Here is a 15,535-nt window from a genome sequence, read left to right as displayed (position 1 = left end):
CGTGCCCAAGTTAATGTGGGTTTGGATCATGGACACATTTATTCGAAATTTGGATTGAACTCAACAAAAGTTTTTGATAAGGGATGTATCGGCCCCACCGTGCCCTTGTCGAATGTGTTTTGGGCTAAAGATAATTGTTAATGTAATATTATCGACCAAGAGTTCTAAAACTAGAATCGATTAAACGTTAATCCACCGAGTTATATTGATAAAGGATGTATCGGCCCCACCGTGCCTAAGTCGATATGAATTTGGGTCTTGGAATCATTTATCTAGTTGGGTAGAGGTCACTAGAAAAATGCATAAAACTTGTTTAAATCATACATTTTTACGAGTATTATTAAAACGACAATTGTTTTACTCCTTATATTTTGTTTTGTAGACCACTTCTTTTTCATAACAAATGGCAACACCAACACCAACTCCTAATGCTACACCTCTCGCTAGTTCGTCATGGCTCCGATCCTTTATGGATCGATGTAAACTTGAAAAGAATGGGTCAAATTTCTCCGAATGGGATGCCCAACTCAAATTAGCCGCCGAAGGTGACGACAAGCTTCGTTACCTTACCGAGGCCTCTCCACCCGAACCCTCCACTAGGTCCACCGCGGCCACTAGGGAAGCATATGAGGCTTACCAAAAGGAGTCCGCCGCAATGAAAAATGTCTTAATATTTGCGATGGAGGCGGACCTCCAAAGGAGAGCCTTTAAAATGGGCAATGCTAATGAGATTTACTCCAAACTTGTGACCATGTTTTCACAAACTCCGCGGATCGTCCAATATGAGGCGGCCGCGGCATTCTTTGATCTCTACTTCAAAGAGGGCCAAAAGGTTAGCCCTCATGTGCTCAAACTCATGGAGCTTGTCGAGACCTTGAAAATTCAAAAGGTTGAAATCCCCAAAGAACTCATCGTAGATAGGATTCTACACTCCTTGTCCAAAGTCAAGGCATATGTGCAATTCCGGGTGAATTTCAACATGCAAGACAAGGATGTGTCTCTTGAGGAGTTGCGCAAGTTACTTGTGCAAGCCGAGAGGGACATGGGGTTAAATGTGAACCCTCCCAAGGATGTGCTTAACATAAGCACTAAGAGTAAGGGGAAGTTCAAGAAGAATGGGAGAAAGGGCAAGAAGCAAGCTCCCACATTCACCAAAGCTAAGTCTTGTGAAGCTAGCACCTCAAAAGTTAAGAAGGGTCCTCTTGATAAATGCCATTATTGTAATGGCATGGGACATTGGAAAAGAAATTGTTCCAAATACCTTGATGATATCAAAGCTGGAAAGATCACTCCAGTAGGTAAATGACTAACCTTCTTTTATGTTTCTAAATTCAACTATGGTATTATGATGCAAAGTTGTGATAATGTATCTCCCTTTTTATTGTAAATAGGGCCTCCACCAAGCAAAGACAAGGGAAAGGAAAAGCAAGCATGATAAACGATCAAGAAGCTAGGGATAGCTTTTATGGAGCTTTGCTTTTCATTGTCTTACTTTAATTTATGTTTTGAATCTTTAGAACTTTAAGTTTCCGTGTTCGACATGGAAAAGTATTTTGGATAATGGTTTGTATTTTGGATGATGGTGACTTGGTTTGCAACCCAAGTCACCCGTTTTATCATTTATCCTTTTATGTTCTAAAAATTCATCTTTAAATGCTTGCACCTTGAAACATAAGATTAGTCACTTAAAGTGATCTAATAGACAAATATAATGACGGGTTTCATTATATGTCCACATGCTTAAGGCTTGTGTATGATCATTTATAAAGCAATTTTGAGTCTATGAACTCTCTTAAAGGAATGTCAATCACCGAGTACACATATGAAATCAATAACCATTAGTCAACCTATGAGGTAGTTCTCCTTATACTTCAATATCATTAATTTGTGTCTCATATGCTATCTTTGAATATATAGTGTATTTATTCTAAAGATAGAGTGGGAGACAAATAAGGACACAACACACAAGGCAAGATAAAATTGTGTACTTGTGTAAATGAAGATATACGCAAGAGAAAATTATTTGAATGAAGGTATATCTATTTACATAGTATGCCGAATAGATGAGATCTATAGTCTCAAGTTAGTTCTATATGACTAAAGAGACCAAGTGAAGTAATCATAAGAGTATATTCTCAAGATAACTACACAAGGAGACCAAAAGAAAGTTTTGGAAGAAAAATGACTAATGTAAAGTCTTAACAAGTTTTGACTAAGTTTATGAAACATTTGACCAATAGTTTCAACCTTGAGATTTACTTAAGAGCCTAAATGAATCATAGTAACATACTAGTTATGATCGAGTTGCAAAGATTGGTACACCGATATCTTCAATGGCCAAGTTTTAACCACGCAAATGTCATTACTTAACCTCACTATGAAATGGTTAAACCTCCTTCCAAAAGGGTATTTGCGAAGGACGTATTCTAGTAATTATGACATTGCTACACATCATTATGACATGAGTGTGTTGGAGATTTAAAATCTCTTTCCGTAAGGTTAAGATGAGACCACTTCAAAATAGGTATTTTGAAAGGATATGATGGGAACATATATGGTTTTATCCTAATAACTTGGCAATGCAATTTATATTTCAATTCTTGATAAATTTCGATTGAGAAGTCAATTTCGAAATGTGTAGAATTGAGTGGGAGTTAGGAAATTCTCATGTGAAGGCATGGAATTTAGTGGGAGCTATCATCCTTGAATGCATAAAACTCATTACTCATTAATGAATGACGAGCCAATATCTTCTTCACAAAGAAGCATTTGAGTTTTCAATTCTGGATGAACATGGACTATGATGAATCCAATTACATCAAGGGATGTTGGATTAGCATTAAGAGATACACATCGTATCAACATTCACATAGGTTATTCATGTAGATGAAAATGGAATTGCCATTAGCAGTCATGGTCGTTCATTGAACCTATGAACGGTTGATCTCATGATTATTAGTAACTAATGTTTCCGCCATTAGAATAATCATGTACATGTCCAATTATGAATCATATGCATAAAAGCATGATGATTGATTGGTGAGCCATAATAGAAACGTCATGCATTCTCAAGTAGAATTCGATGAGCGATTTCAGTGTTTGACGGAATGCTCTATTGTGTGTGAAGAGGTTGCACATATTATAGAAAATCCGAGCACATATGAGGATTTATGAGAATTCCAATTCTTTCATGCCTAGAAAGAGAAATGAGAAGTTTTTGGAAAGATGCTTTGTTGAATAAGAGGTTATTCAAAAATCAATCTTTCCTAATTAAGCTAGGACTTATGAGAAGTGCTAAGCTAAATAATCTTGTCAATTGTTACAAGATTCTACAAAACATATACCTAGTGCTATGTGTGTGGATGGAATACTTGATCAGTACAAGTTATATCATTCATCACAAATTCGTTCGTTATGAGATAGTCGATAAGAAAGTTCTTTCAAGTTAAAGAACCAAAACCAAGGTCGGGAACCTTGATGTGTACTTGGTAAGATTCATGCTATGAGAGAGAACATGAATGTAAAGGAAATTGCAAGTGTAAGAAGTTTGAACACATGGACACATGGGATGTTAAACTTCTATTGCAATCAATAAGTGTTTACACTTATGATATACATCACAAGGTTGCAATATGATATTGACTACCCAATTGTGACGTCGACATTTGTCGTTTGAGTTATTATTAACTCACCTTGCACATTGTTATATCCAAACGGGTTGTAGAGACAATTGAACCCCGTTAAAGTGAACATGGATTAACATTGTATTTGCCCATAGTTACTTGTATGAGGTGACGTCTCGAAGTGACTAGAGTGTGATGAAATTGATGGCAAGTTCAAGTGCCATAGAGTCATGTGAGATGACTAGTCGATCACATAGGCAGACTGTTGGGAACATTTTGTCAAGCCTAATGACCGCTTATAGAGTTCTGGCAAATTTATATAGCCTGGTCGTGGCGAGAGCTACTATAGTATTCAAATGAGTCGATTCTTTTGACTAGAGACTATTCGCCTAAGATGGCACAGTTTCAGATTAACTTTGATTTGTGTTACTACGACCTTCGTAAATGGGGTCAAATGGGCATATTTTGGGTTATGATGGCTGTGGCTAGTCGAAGGGATTGAGTGCGATAGGAATTGTCCACCCCTAGTCAATATCTCAGGGCCACTCGAGGAGTAATGAACTGGAAATGCGTGGCCACGCTCCGAAAGTATCTATGATAGATAAGTCCGGTCAATCAGTTATTCTCCAGATCGAGGAAACCACTCTCGATATGATCACTTGCAAGTACGACCTGAAAGACACCTTGCATTGAGTGGGAGATAGTAATAGGACAAGAGAATTGGTGACGCACACTTGTCGAGGACAAGTGGGAGATTGTTGGAATATGTGTCCTCCGACAATAATGCGATCACGACTGTTGATCATGATGATCACATGTTTAAATCTCATTTTAAAGAATACAATTAGGAAGTAATTTTGTTACTATCAACTGGTCAACATATATCGGTAATGATTGGCTGACTAGAGTTTGACATTACTGTCGTGCGACGGTGGTGATCAGTTGACCCCCTAGGTCATACCTATAGGGCAACACTCTTAATTGATTATTTAATTAATCGTATAATGTTACGAGTTAATTAAATTACTTGAAAATTGACGGACGATTTTGGAAGTAAAATTTACGTATCAAATTGAAATGTGATTAAATGAGATACGGTCTGAGTAATCAAATTGTATGATTACTCGGATGAAATATTTGTTTAATGTAACAATTAAATTTGAATGAATTGTTATAAATACAAACTGTTGTGATTTATAAATTGGTAAAATTTTTGGTACAAGTAATTATGATATTACTAAGTCGATTTTTGTATGTGACGTATTTTTGATAATACGTTGATTTTTAATATGTTAAAAATACATAACAAATTTATGTGACATGTGACATGTGACATATTGACAATTGACAAAAATAATATGGAATCCATATTACACAATGTGCCGAAAAATTGGAGGAGTATTAGGCTTAATATTGTGTTTATAATAAAGTGGTAAACATAATGATTGAAAAGGAAGAGTAGCCATGCAACTCTATAAACCTTGTGAAGGCAAACTAATGCATGCATTGGCTCTAATTTTTCTTCCCTCCTCTTCCTTGCCCGTTTTTTCACAAAGAAAAAACAAAAGGGTTTTTCCTTATATTCTCCTAATACACTACATTAATTTTTAGTGGATCATTATTCATTCAATCATCCAAAATACATTTTCTAGAGAGAATAAAAATCCTCCTCTTCTTCTCTCTATAAACCGAAATATTTAAGTGCATTATAAATATTTTGGTTCAATTTTCTACTAGATTAATATTATACTAGTACTTATAATATTAATTTGAATTAATAGAAAGCCTTGGGTATAAAGCTAAGGGTGAGATCCTACACTTGGATCTTGGTTCATCCATAAGGGAAAGCTCAAGAACAAGAGAGAAAGGTGATCTCTCTTGTGCCCATTAAACCGAAATCACCAATGTAAGGACATGATTTCTCCTCTATTTTATCATTGTTTGCATGCATAAAATCCGTATTTAATTTTATGACAAATTAATTTAAACATATATGAGTATGTTAGTATGTATATGAATCTACATTTCCTTCATCTCTGTCTGTGATCTTCGGGGCGCGTCCCTGGCTGAGTGGAGTCACTTGCGGGAGTGGCTTTACGCCCTTGGTTCGCCTCCTGTGGAACCGGCCACAGGAGGTATGTGCACATTAAGGAAACATAGGTTATTCGCTCAGTGGTTGATGAGCGGGGATTTGGTGGGTACGGCTGTGGTCCCCCACTGGCGGTGTGTAGTACCTGTTGCGATGGGTACTCTGGCAGGACTACACACTTTAGTGTGTAGTCAGTTGTGTGGAGATTGATAATGGAGACTGGGAATTGATGTGTTGATTGAGCTGTTTGGCATTTGCTTTCTATTGGTTTGTATCGTGTAATTAGTACTGAGCTCGTTTAATTGTTTTAAAAAATGTGGTGATCCATTCGGGGATGGTGAGCAGTTGTTGAGCATGTTTGATATGATGCATATGGGCTAGCTGGGATGAGTCATCACTTGGCAGTTAGAAGAGTCTTCCGCTGTGTCAGACGATGTCCTTTAGTTGTTCAGTTTTGTTAGTAGACAGTTTCGGATTGGTTGTATTTCAGTTAACAGTTTTGGGTTTGAACAAGTAATCACTTAAACCATATTCTACTTTTAAATTATGTTTCTTCATTGTCTTATATTTATCATTGCCTCAGGTAACCGAGATGGTGACGTTCCTATACCTGAGTGGTTCTGGTAAGGCACTTGGAGTATGGGGGTGTCATACCAGTCTTCTTAGTTTGTTCCACAGTTTGTCCAAGGGCAAGGTTTTGGTCCTTCTTTTTAGAATCAACAGGGATTTGCTGCAAATTCTTATAATCAGCAGAGTTTTTCTCAACCAGGATATAGAGTACAACCATCTCAGCCTGTTCAGCCTGATCCTGCTATGCTAATAGCATTATATAATCACATGATGCAGGTAGCACAGTCCAAGGATGGGTCTCCTGTTGATTTTTCAAATGCTTCAGTCAACTTTGTAGGTATCACTCAAGCTTCCAATAGAGCTTGTGATGCTTCCTATGATGCTTGGATTATTGATTCAGGTGCTACTGAGGATGTGGTGATATAAGCTTGTCGCACACATAATCAAAGATAAAATTTCCCTAGACACAAATGAATGTAGTACAAGGGGTCGAATACAAGGAGACGGGAATTGCGTTATGAAATGCTATGAATAGAATTCTATCAAGGTCGATTACGATTGGTTTGTTTGATTGGTTTGATAACTTTTAAATAAAATGATGTAAAATATATATGATAAAAGAGTCTAGGGGAGTCGGGTCACACATGCAATTGTATATAGATGTTCATGTTAAACTCGAAATGAATAACATTGTTAATTGTTTAGGTCTTATGACAACCACCTCTCGACCTTATTGTCAACTATAGGTCGGGTCCTAGAGAACTCTCATTATGAGTAGGTCGTCCTACTAACACGTGCTTAGTCTAATTCGATTTCGTACCTCTCGACTAATAGAATGAATTAACAAACTTAATCAATGATTATGGCCACTAAACAAAGATTAATCAAAACGATGCAAACATGTGATAGAAACAATTAAACAATATTACATCAACCTAATTCAACATTTACAAATATTAATCATGGATGGGTTCCCTATTCCCTAGACATATGAAACTACTCACTCATGTTGGAAATGAAACTAACAACAATGTATGAAATTATAAACATGATAACAATGGAATTATAACTAAATGAAATATTATAAATTATTAATAAACTAAATAGAAATAACATATGAATTAGTGAAATGATAAAGATGATAAATGTAATATGAAATGTTAATGATAAACTAGTGATGATAATAACTTGATAGTAATATGAAATAACAAACTAATATGAAATGCTAAAAACTAAAATATAAATTATAAAAAAACAATAATGGAAAATGCAAAGACGAAATAAACTAAAATCGAAATTACCGAAATAAAGAACTTGGAACTTGAGCAATGAGAACATAATATGAAACCCAAATAAACTTGAAAGGAAAGATTGTATTACTTAGAACCAAATGCTTAACTTGAGTTGTTTAACAAATGAAATGCTTGACAAAATGTAAACTAATGAAAACTAGAGAGAATTTGTGCTTAAGGCTATATGAAAGGTGTAAGAGAGTGTAAAAAGATGTAAAAAGATATCCTACAATGATAGATTAAGGCCCCTATTTACAGTAAAGTAGGGGCATAACGTAAAATCCATAGTGTAAGGTAGCCCCGATCGGGGTGGCCTATCGGGGCTTGGCCACCCCGATCGACATTAATTATCACAAGGTATCCTATGCTCCGTCATTAAGCTCCTTAATCACCCGGTTAATTGCATCATTTTGGCATCCTAAGCTTCCGAATTGACTTGGTCTTTGGACTTTCTTTTGGGCTTGACTTTTATTTCTTCACTTATTCATCAACCCAAGCTCCATGCTTCTTACTCGGGCTTGGAAATTACCAAAACACCCTTCCAATGTCATGCTTAGTCTTGTTAGCCTCGTGAACTCGTGCGCTTGCTACTTTGACGGGAAAAAGCTATTAAAAGCTTAATTTCCTACAAACCACAATGAAAACAAGCAAACACAACTAGAACATGGAATTAGCTTATTAAATCACTAATATTAGTGCAAATGACATGTAAAATAGAGCTAAAGTAGGGGGTAAAATCATATATAAAATGGACACATCAAACTCCCCTAAGCTAAACTCATGCTTGTCCCCAAGCAAGAAACCATATCCCATCAATTGCAATATCCTAAAACAAGCTAAAGCATAATGATTCAAAACCCGTAACAACATGGGCATAAGGAATAATGCAAAAACATGGATGAGATTTACATGACGGCGTAGCATGAATGACTTCTAATGAACTTTTCGGTCCTTGCATGATCTTTTTGACTTTGGACTCTCACGATTCACTCAATACTCATTATATGTGAAATGATTTTTATGTGAGTAGCACACACCTATCCTCGACTCATGAGAGTATGCCCGCAATCTAATATGGTAGATATTTCAAATCACATGTAAAAAACAATCAAAATACATGCATGTAAAAGAAGCCAATGGGTAGAAGAAGACAATTTTGTAATGGGTAAGAAAGGGGAACATATGAATTATGGTATGTAGAGCTAAGTCAAGCTAGCAACAACCAAATAAAAGGATGCTCAATCCCAAAACTAAACCCAAAAATTTCAATGCAAACCATAAGAAAACTTCTCCAAAAGATGAAAATATAACATGAGAATTTTCTTAATTCTACTTCTTCTTTTTCTCAAAACAATTCATGCTTTTTTTTTTCCTTTTTCATTCTTTTTCTACATATTTTGTTTTCTTTCTTCATTTTTCATTTCTTTTCTTTTTCACAACTCCTTTTTCACCTCTTTCTTTCATCAACCAATTCCGGAAAATAGCAAATCCGGCAAAATCAAGCCCACAAAGACCAAAAATTAAGCATATCCCAAATGAGCACCCTAACACCAATGACATAGCTACTAGCTTAACAAGGTAGGCAAGTATAAAGTAGCTTGATAAGATGTAAACATGTGCAAGGAGGGGCTAAAAATGGGCAACAAAGTCTATGTGAATGGCTTCAAATGCAAGCATATAATGAAAGTAATGCTCATAAAAGATGAAATAAAAACCATACTTGTACATTATTGATATAACACATACCATAAGGAGACATACACTCACCTAAGTGAGACCGGAAAAAGATGTACCGGTCCAAGGAGGTTCTACCTTACCATTTTGTGGCTTGCCAAAGTCAAGATCAAGCCTATTTGGTTCAATTTTCATCTTCCACCTACTATCTACTATGTCAAGACATCCCCATGAAGCAAATATCCCATCAAATAAGAATGAATCATTAGCTAATAAGCTATCATTAGGATAAGCAAGAGGGCATAAACACATTTTTCATGACAAAAGTAGGCTAAATGAGGCATTAGAAGCAAAAAGCAGCACAATTCTCTCAAAATTTTCAGATTTCTACAATGCAAGGTACACTAAAATGCAAATGCAATCCCCCCCCCCCCCCCCAAAGATAAACACAACATTGTTCTAAATGTGCCAACATGTAAAACACCCAAGCTAGTATGTATACGAGGGACTCTTCCATTCATCATCCAAGTGATTTTAGTGAGGAAATATGAAGAAAAATGAGTGAAGATAGAGATAGGAGCACCGTCGGGTTTTGTTGAGCATATGATAGATTTTTGCCTTATCTCGTATCACAAATAAAGGCCAAGAAAGTAGAAACTCACGACCCCAATCGGGGTTGACAAACTCTACCCGCATTTGACTTTTTTACTCGTATTTGTTTTAGCTTCTCCGTTTTTGAAAGTTACGTCCCCGAACGGGGTGTCTTGCATGGGGACGTGTGAATATTTTCTTTAAGCCTTCTTTTCTTCTTCATTCACTTATAAATCACAAAACAAAACACCGTCAAGGTCTAGTAATTTTATTTCTAAATCTATGTAAACATTAAATTGCGAAAAATTAAAACAAAAACAAATAAAAGCTTGGGTTGCCTCCCAAGAAGTGCTGGTTTAATGTCCCGCACGATGTAAGAAGCTTCATTAAATCAATTTTTATCATTTAGCTCGCCGCCTTCCGAGCTTTCTTTCATAGCTTCTTTCACATTCCTCATCCACTTGAAGCTCTTCCATGAATATCCTTTCTTAGCACTCTTAGCATTAGTGCTCTTAAAATCTTCACTTGGAAAACAATCAACACCAACATCGACCTCCAGCGGATCCGTCAGTAAGGATCCGAGGTGTAGAAGAAACAACAATAGAGTCCACAGTGTTAAGTAAATAACAAGACTCGTGTGACATTGGGCTCTTAATGGTGTTATTTTTGCTAAAGGTAACCCGGTCATTGTCCACTTCTAAGGTCAACTTCCCATTTTTTACATCAATTAACGCGCCCGCGGTGTGCAAAAATGACCTACCCAATATTATTGGGGTTTATGAATCCTCGGCCATATCAAGTATGCGGAAGTCAACGGGTATGAAAAACTTGCCAACTTTGACGGGCATATCTTCTAAGACACCTAAAGGTTGCTTTAAAGAATGGTCCCCCATTTGCAAAGTAATATTAGTGCATTACAACGTTGAGAAAGCAACTTGGGAGGCGGAGGAAGCTATGAAGGAACGCTACCCGTCTCTTTTTGATCAGGTATGTGTGGTTACGGGGACGTAACCATGTTTCTTTTAAGGAGGTAGGAGATTATCGCATAAGGTTTTGGTATGGTTTTTGGTCTGTTTTGGTAATGTTAGTTTTTGTTTTTAGTCAGAATGAGTTATTGTCTTTAACTGTGTTTTTGAGTTTAGGTTGTGTCGTTGTGTTATAGGTTGAGTTAGTAAGTTTGTTTTTCGGTATGGGTTTGAACTTCGGGGACGAAGTTCATTTTTAAGGAGGGAAGACTGTAATACCTCGGATTTATGAGCTGTTGGGTACTCTATCGAGTAGGACTTACTCTGTCGAGTAAGTTAGTTTTGCATTCTGGAGTACGTTCTACCTGGTGGGCACTCGATCGAGTGAGGGCAACTCAATCGAGTACCTTAGTTACTCGATCGAGTATGTGGGGTTATACGTGTTTTTGGCCGGGTTTGATAGCAACACGTGAAATGTTATATAAAGTATTTCCGTCAGTTCTTTTTACTTTTACCTAAATTCTAAACTTTTTTACAAAGAAAGCAAACAACGTTGATTTCTCTTCTCGTATTGCTATCAAATCCAAGGGCTAGAGTTGTCGAATTTCGGAGTTCTGTATACCGTTGAGATCGTCGTATTGTGGGTAAGATCCTTGTACCATTTTTATGTCAATTCGTTAGTGTTGTTTAAACCCTAATTGGGTGAATTGGGGGTTATTGGGATTGTTGATGATATAGATTGTGTTTGTATAATTATTTGATTATAGGAGGTGATTTCGTAGAGGAACGCTTTTGATCTGCTGCTTGTGTTGATATTGGTGATTTCATTGCAGGTAGGGTTTCTCTACTCAGTTATTATGTAAATGTTATAAGATTGGTGTTTGCATGATTGGCATGTGATTATATCGTAATCGGTTTTGGTATTGTTTTACATTGATATTTTAATTGGTTGTTGTTGATTGTCTGTGGTTCGCGAGGTGCGCCCTCGACTGAGTGAAGTCACTTGTGGGAGTGGCTTAATGCCCTTGATTCGCCCCTTGTAGTTCCTGTCATAAGGGGGATGTGCACATTAAGGAACATGTGTTATTCGCTAGATGGAGATGAGCGGGTCTTAGGTGGGAACGGCTGCGGTCCCCCACTGACGGTGTGAAATATCTGTTGTGATGGATATTCTGGCAGGGCTACACACTTTAGTGTGTAGTCAGATGATTGGTGATGTGACGGTGTTGGAGGATTGTGATTGTGTATCTGTTTGTTGTATTGTCTTATATTGTTTATTTAGTAAGTGACCGCGTTTAAATGTTTTGAAAACTGTGGTGATCCATTCGGGGATGGTGAGCGTTTGTTTAGCAGGTATCTCTCGGATATGCGCCGGTTGGCTGGGGATGGAGTCACCACGAGTCAGATAGTAGTCTTCCGCTGTTGTGTCATAACATTCTGCTACTTTAGTTGGTTTTTGGTTTGGAACAGTTGTATCGTACTTTTCAGTTTTGGGTTTGATGTAATCACTTTAAACTTATTTACTTAAAGTACGTTTCTTGATGGTCACTTTTGATTACTATGCCTCGGATAACTAAGATGGTAGCATTCTCATGTACTAGGTGGTCTTGGTAAGGCACCTTGGTTTATGGGGTTGTTACACTTCCTGGGCTGCTTTTTCTCCAGTTTTCAGATATCTTCCAGATTTCTTTACTAATTCTACTTTTACCATAATTTCGTCACGTGATTAGTATAAATAGAGGCCTCTGCCTCATATATTTCTCACGCAAGTGTTCGCCATTCTCTTCTTCCTTTGCATTCTAAGACCGCGCTCTTGCTTTTCGACGCCTACGTGCTTGCTCTACGCGACCACGTAAGCTCAGATCATTCTGAGTACCAGTCACGTTGCATAGACCGACCCATTTGACCACTACACTTTAATCAACTCAATCAATTTGTTCTAAATCCTCTTAAGAGGGCACTTTCATATTACATCGAGTCGAGCAATCACTAAAACGACAACTTAGTTAATCTCGCTTCGTCAAACATGTAAGTCGGAGGGTGTGTAGATACCTCATTTCTGCACCTCCCGCAAACCACCCGGTGATGATTGGGCCGCATGTTTGGTACGCGGAACGATTTGTGACAGTTCGTAAGTTTATCATCAAGTGTTGCTCAAACACTGATGTCTACCTCTTAATTGTCATCTACGCGCCGATACGGTCGTTTTGACAGTAATTAGAGTACATTTGGAGTCCGGGCCTAAAACCGTTTTCATTTTCTGATAACCGCTAAATCCCGAGTCAGAATGTTCTGTAATGTTCCGGATATTTCTATTCCATATTTCACAATCTTTTAATCTTTGGTAAAGGATTTCCCGTAATATTCATACAAAATATTAAGGAAAACCAAATTAATCCGTTATTCCATAAATTAAACACGGAAATCTTTCTGCCGCAGGAGGAAACCACTTATGAATAGACGCAGTAGGTGCTGCGCCTCTTCCAAGACACGCAGTGCCTGCTGCGCCTCTTCCCAAGTCCTTTTCTGCGTATTTTTCGTATCTTTTCGAGATTCACTTCCAAAGTTTCTCCGAAAACCCTAATTCCTTCACGTGATTAGTATAAATAGGAGCCTTTGCTCCTCATATTTCTCACGCGAGTGTCCACCCTTCTCTTCTCCGTTTGCATTCTAGACCACATTCTTACTTTTTGGCGTCTACGTGCTTGAACTTTCGACCACGTAAGCTCGGATCTTTCTGAGTACCAACCTCATTTTGCATGACCGACTAATTTGACCAACTCCACCATAATCAACTTAATCAATCTTAATCGGTTTCCTCTTACGAGGGCACTTTCGCAACATTCGAGTCGAGCATCACTAAAACATGAATTTAGTTCATCTCGTTTCGTCAAACATGTAAGTCTGAGGGTGTAAATCCTTCTTTATTTATTGTTATTTACTTTTTGTAATCATCTTGTAAGATTTATGTCGAAAGTACTTCTAAAACCGATTTGTAAAACCATGTTTAAAACCCTTTTTATGGATTATCAGGAGACAGACGTCGAGAAAGGACGCAAAGAATCGCTGCGCCTCTTGAAGGGACGCAGCACTGCTGCGCCTCTTCGTGAGGCTGCCAGCCTTCTGCTTCCTTTCTTCTTCCTTCGTCTTTTGATAATTCGATTGTTTTGTTTCGTTATCAATTGTTCATTGTTTCTTTAACACGATAGTTTTAAGTATAATAATTTTAACATGTAAGTAATTCATTATTTAATTCGTCATTAAATCCCGACTTAAATCCCTTATAGCCAATATTTGCGGGTTTTCGTCATTAAAATCAATCCGGGTTGTAGAGATTCGATTCATTCATACTGAATCTCTGGAATTCGATCTTTGGTATAATTTCCATCTGTTTATCCATCATTAGTTCTTCATTAATTCGTCATGTCTAACTTAATTAGTTCACCCGGCCCATGTCACTAATCAATCTTTCATTCATGTAATTAATTCGTTTACATTCGTTTCATCCATGTTTTATCGCTTTTATGACTCATTCACATGTAATTAATGTATTAAATCACTTTCATCCGAGTCAAATATCATAATCAATCATTAAATTCACCCACGAATATTAACGATTTGCGATTCCGCTTCACGGTCGAACTCGGCCTTGAACAGACGCGAAAGAATCTGCGCCTCTTCCAGAGGGCGCAGCTCTGCTGCGCCTGTTCCAGGTTGATTTATGTCTCTGAACTTCCGTTTTGCCTTGACCTAGTTTAATTAGTTTACGTATGTAATTAACTATTATTCGTATTATCGTTAATAATCTGTTCGTTCGTTCTTTTCTCAAATTATCCGTTTTAAAAGTATTTTCGACATAAATCAATAAATCCGATGTAATTATTGTAATTCTTATTATTTTCGTTATTTTGTTATTGTATTTCTTTTATTGTACCATTTGTATGCCTTCACATGTAATTGAACTTAAATCCCTACTTCGACCCAATTGCATTTTAAATTACGTGTTAACCGACTTAATTAATTCTCACGTGTTAGGATTAAAACTTGGATGTTGCATTGCATGCATATAATCGACAATATATCGAGTATGAATAACTTCCCTAATCATTAGTAGAGGCCGCTATCGAGGCGGGCGTGATTAGGTGTTCGATCAAAAGAGCTTCCTAATACGTACCCTCATCCCTTACTCCAGATCTCTGTGAACATCCGTGTTCATTGGCATCCACGAGAGTCATTCCAGACATAGAATGCTAAGGGTAACGAGTTCTTGGTGTTCATGTCACTACTTTGTGTCTTGACATGGCATGAGGTATTCGAACGGTTTCCAATTTTCCACAATAAATTGGTGGCGACTCCACAAATGCAAACGCTTGTTCTCCTCCCAAGTGCCCCCGTGGGCCCGCGTCCACAGTTTGGCGACTCTCTGGGGATAATACACTTACGTGTAACCAAGGTTGAAACTTGAACAAGGTTAGGGAATAGTTTGTACAAGACAATTGTCGGTTTTCATAACTCGGTGTTCCTAGATCGTTTCTGTAACACCCTGTGTTTTTAATCTCATATTTACATAATTAATTACGATATTATAATCTTAGAAGAGAAACTTGAAAATTCTTTCAATACCTTTTTAGCCTTCGAAACAATCAGTATATAAGTTACGACATTTCAGTCGCGCGTAACTTTAATCCATCATCGTATTTTGGCCCCTATTTGCTCATCCGGACTCCGATT

Source organism: Silene latifolia, chromosome 2 (genome assembly GCF_048544455.1).
Source record: "Silene latifolia isolate original U9 population chromosome 2, ASM4854445v1, whole genome shotgun sequence".
NCBI lineage: Eukaryota > Viridiplantae > Streptophyta > Magnoliopsida > Caryophyllales > Caryophyllaceae > Silene > Silene latifolia.
This window is presented reverse-complemented; position numbering follows the sequence as displayed.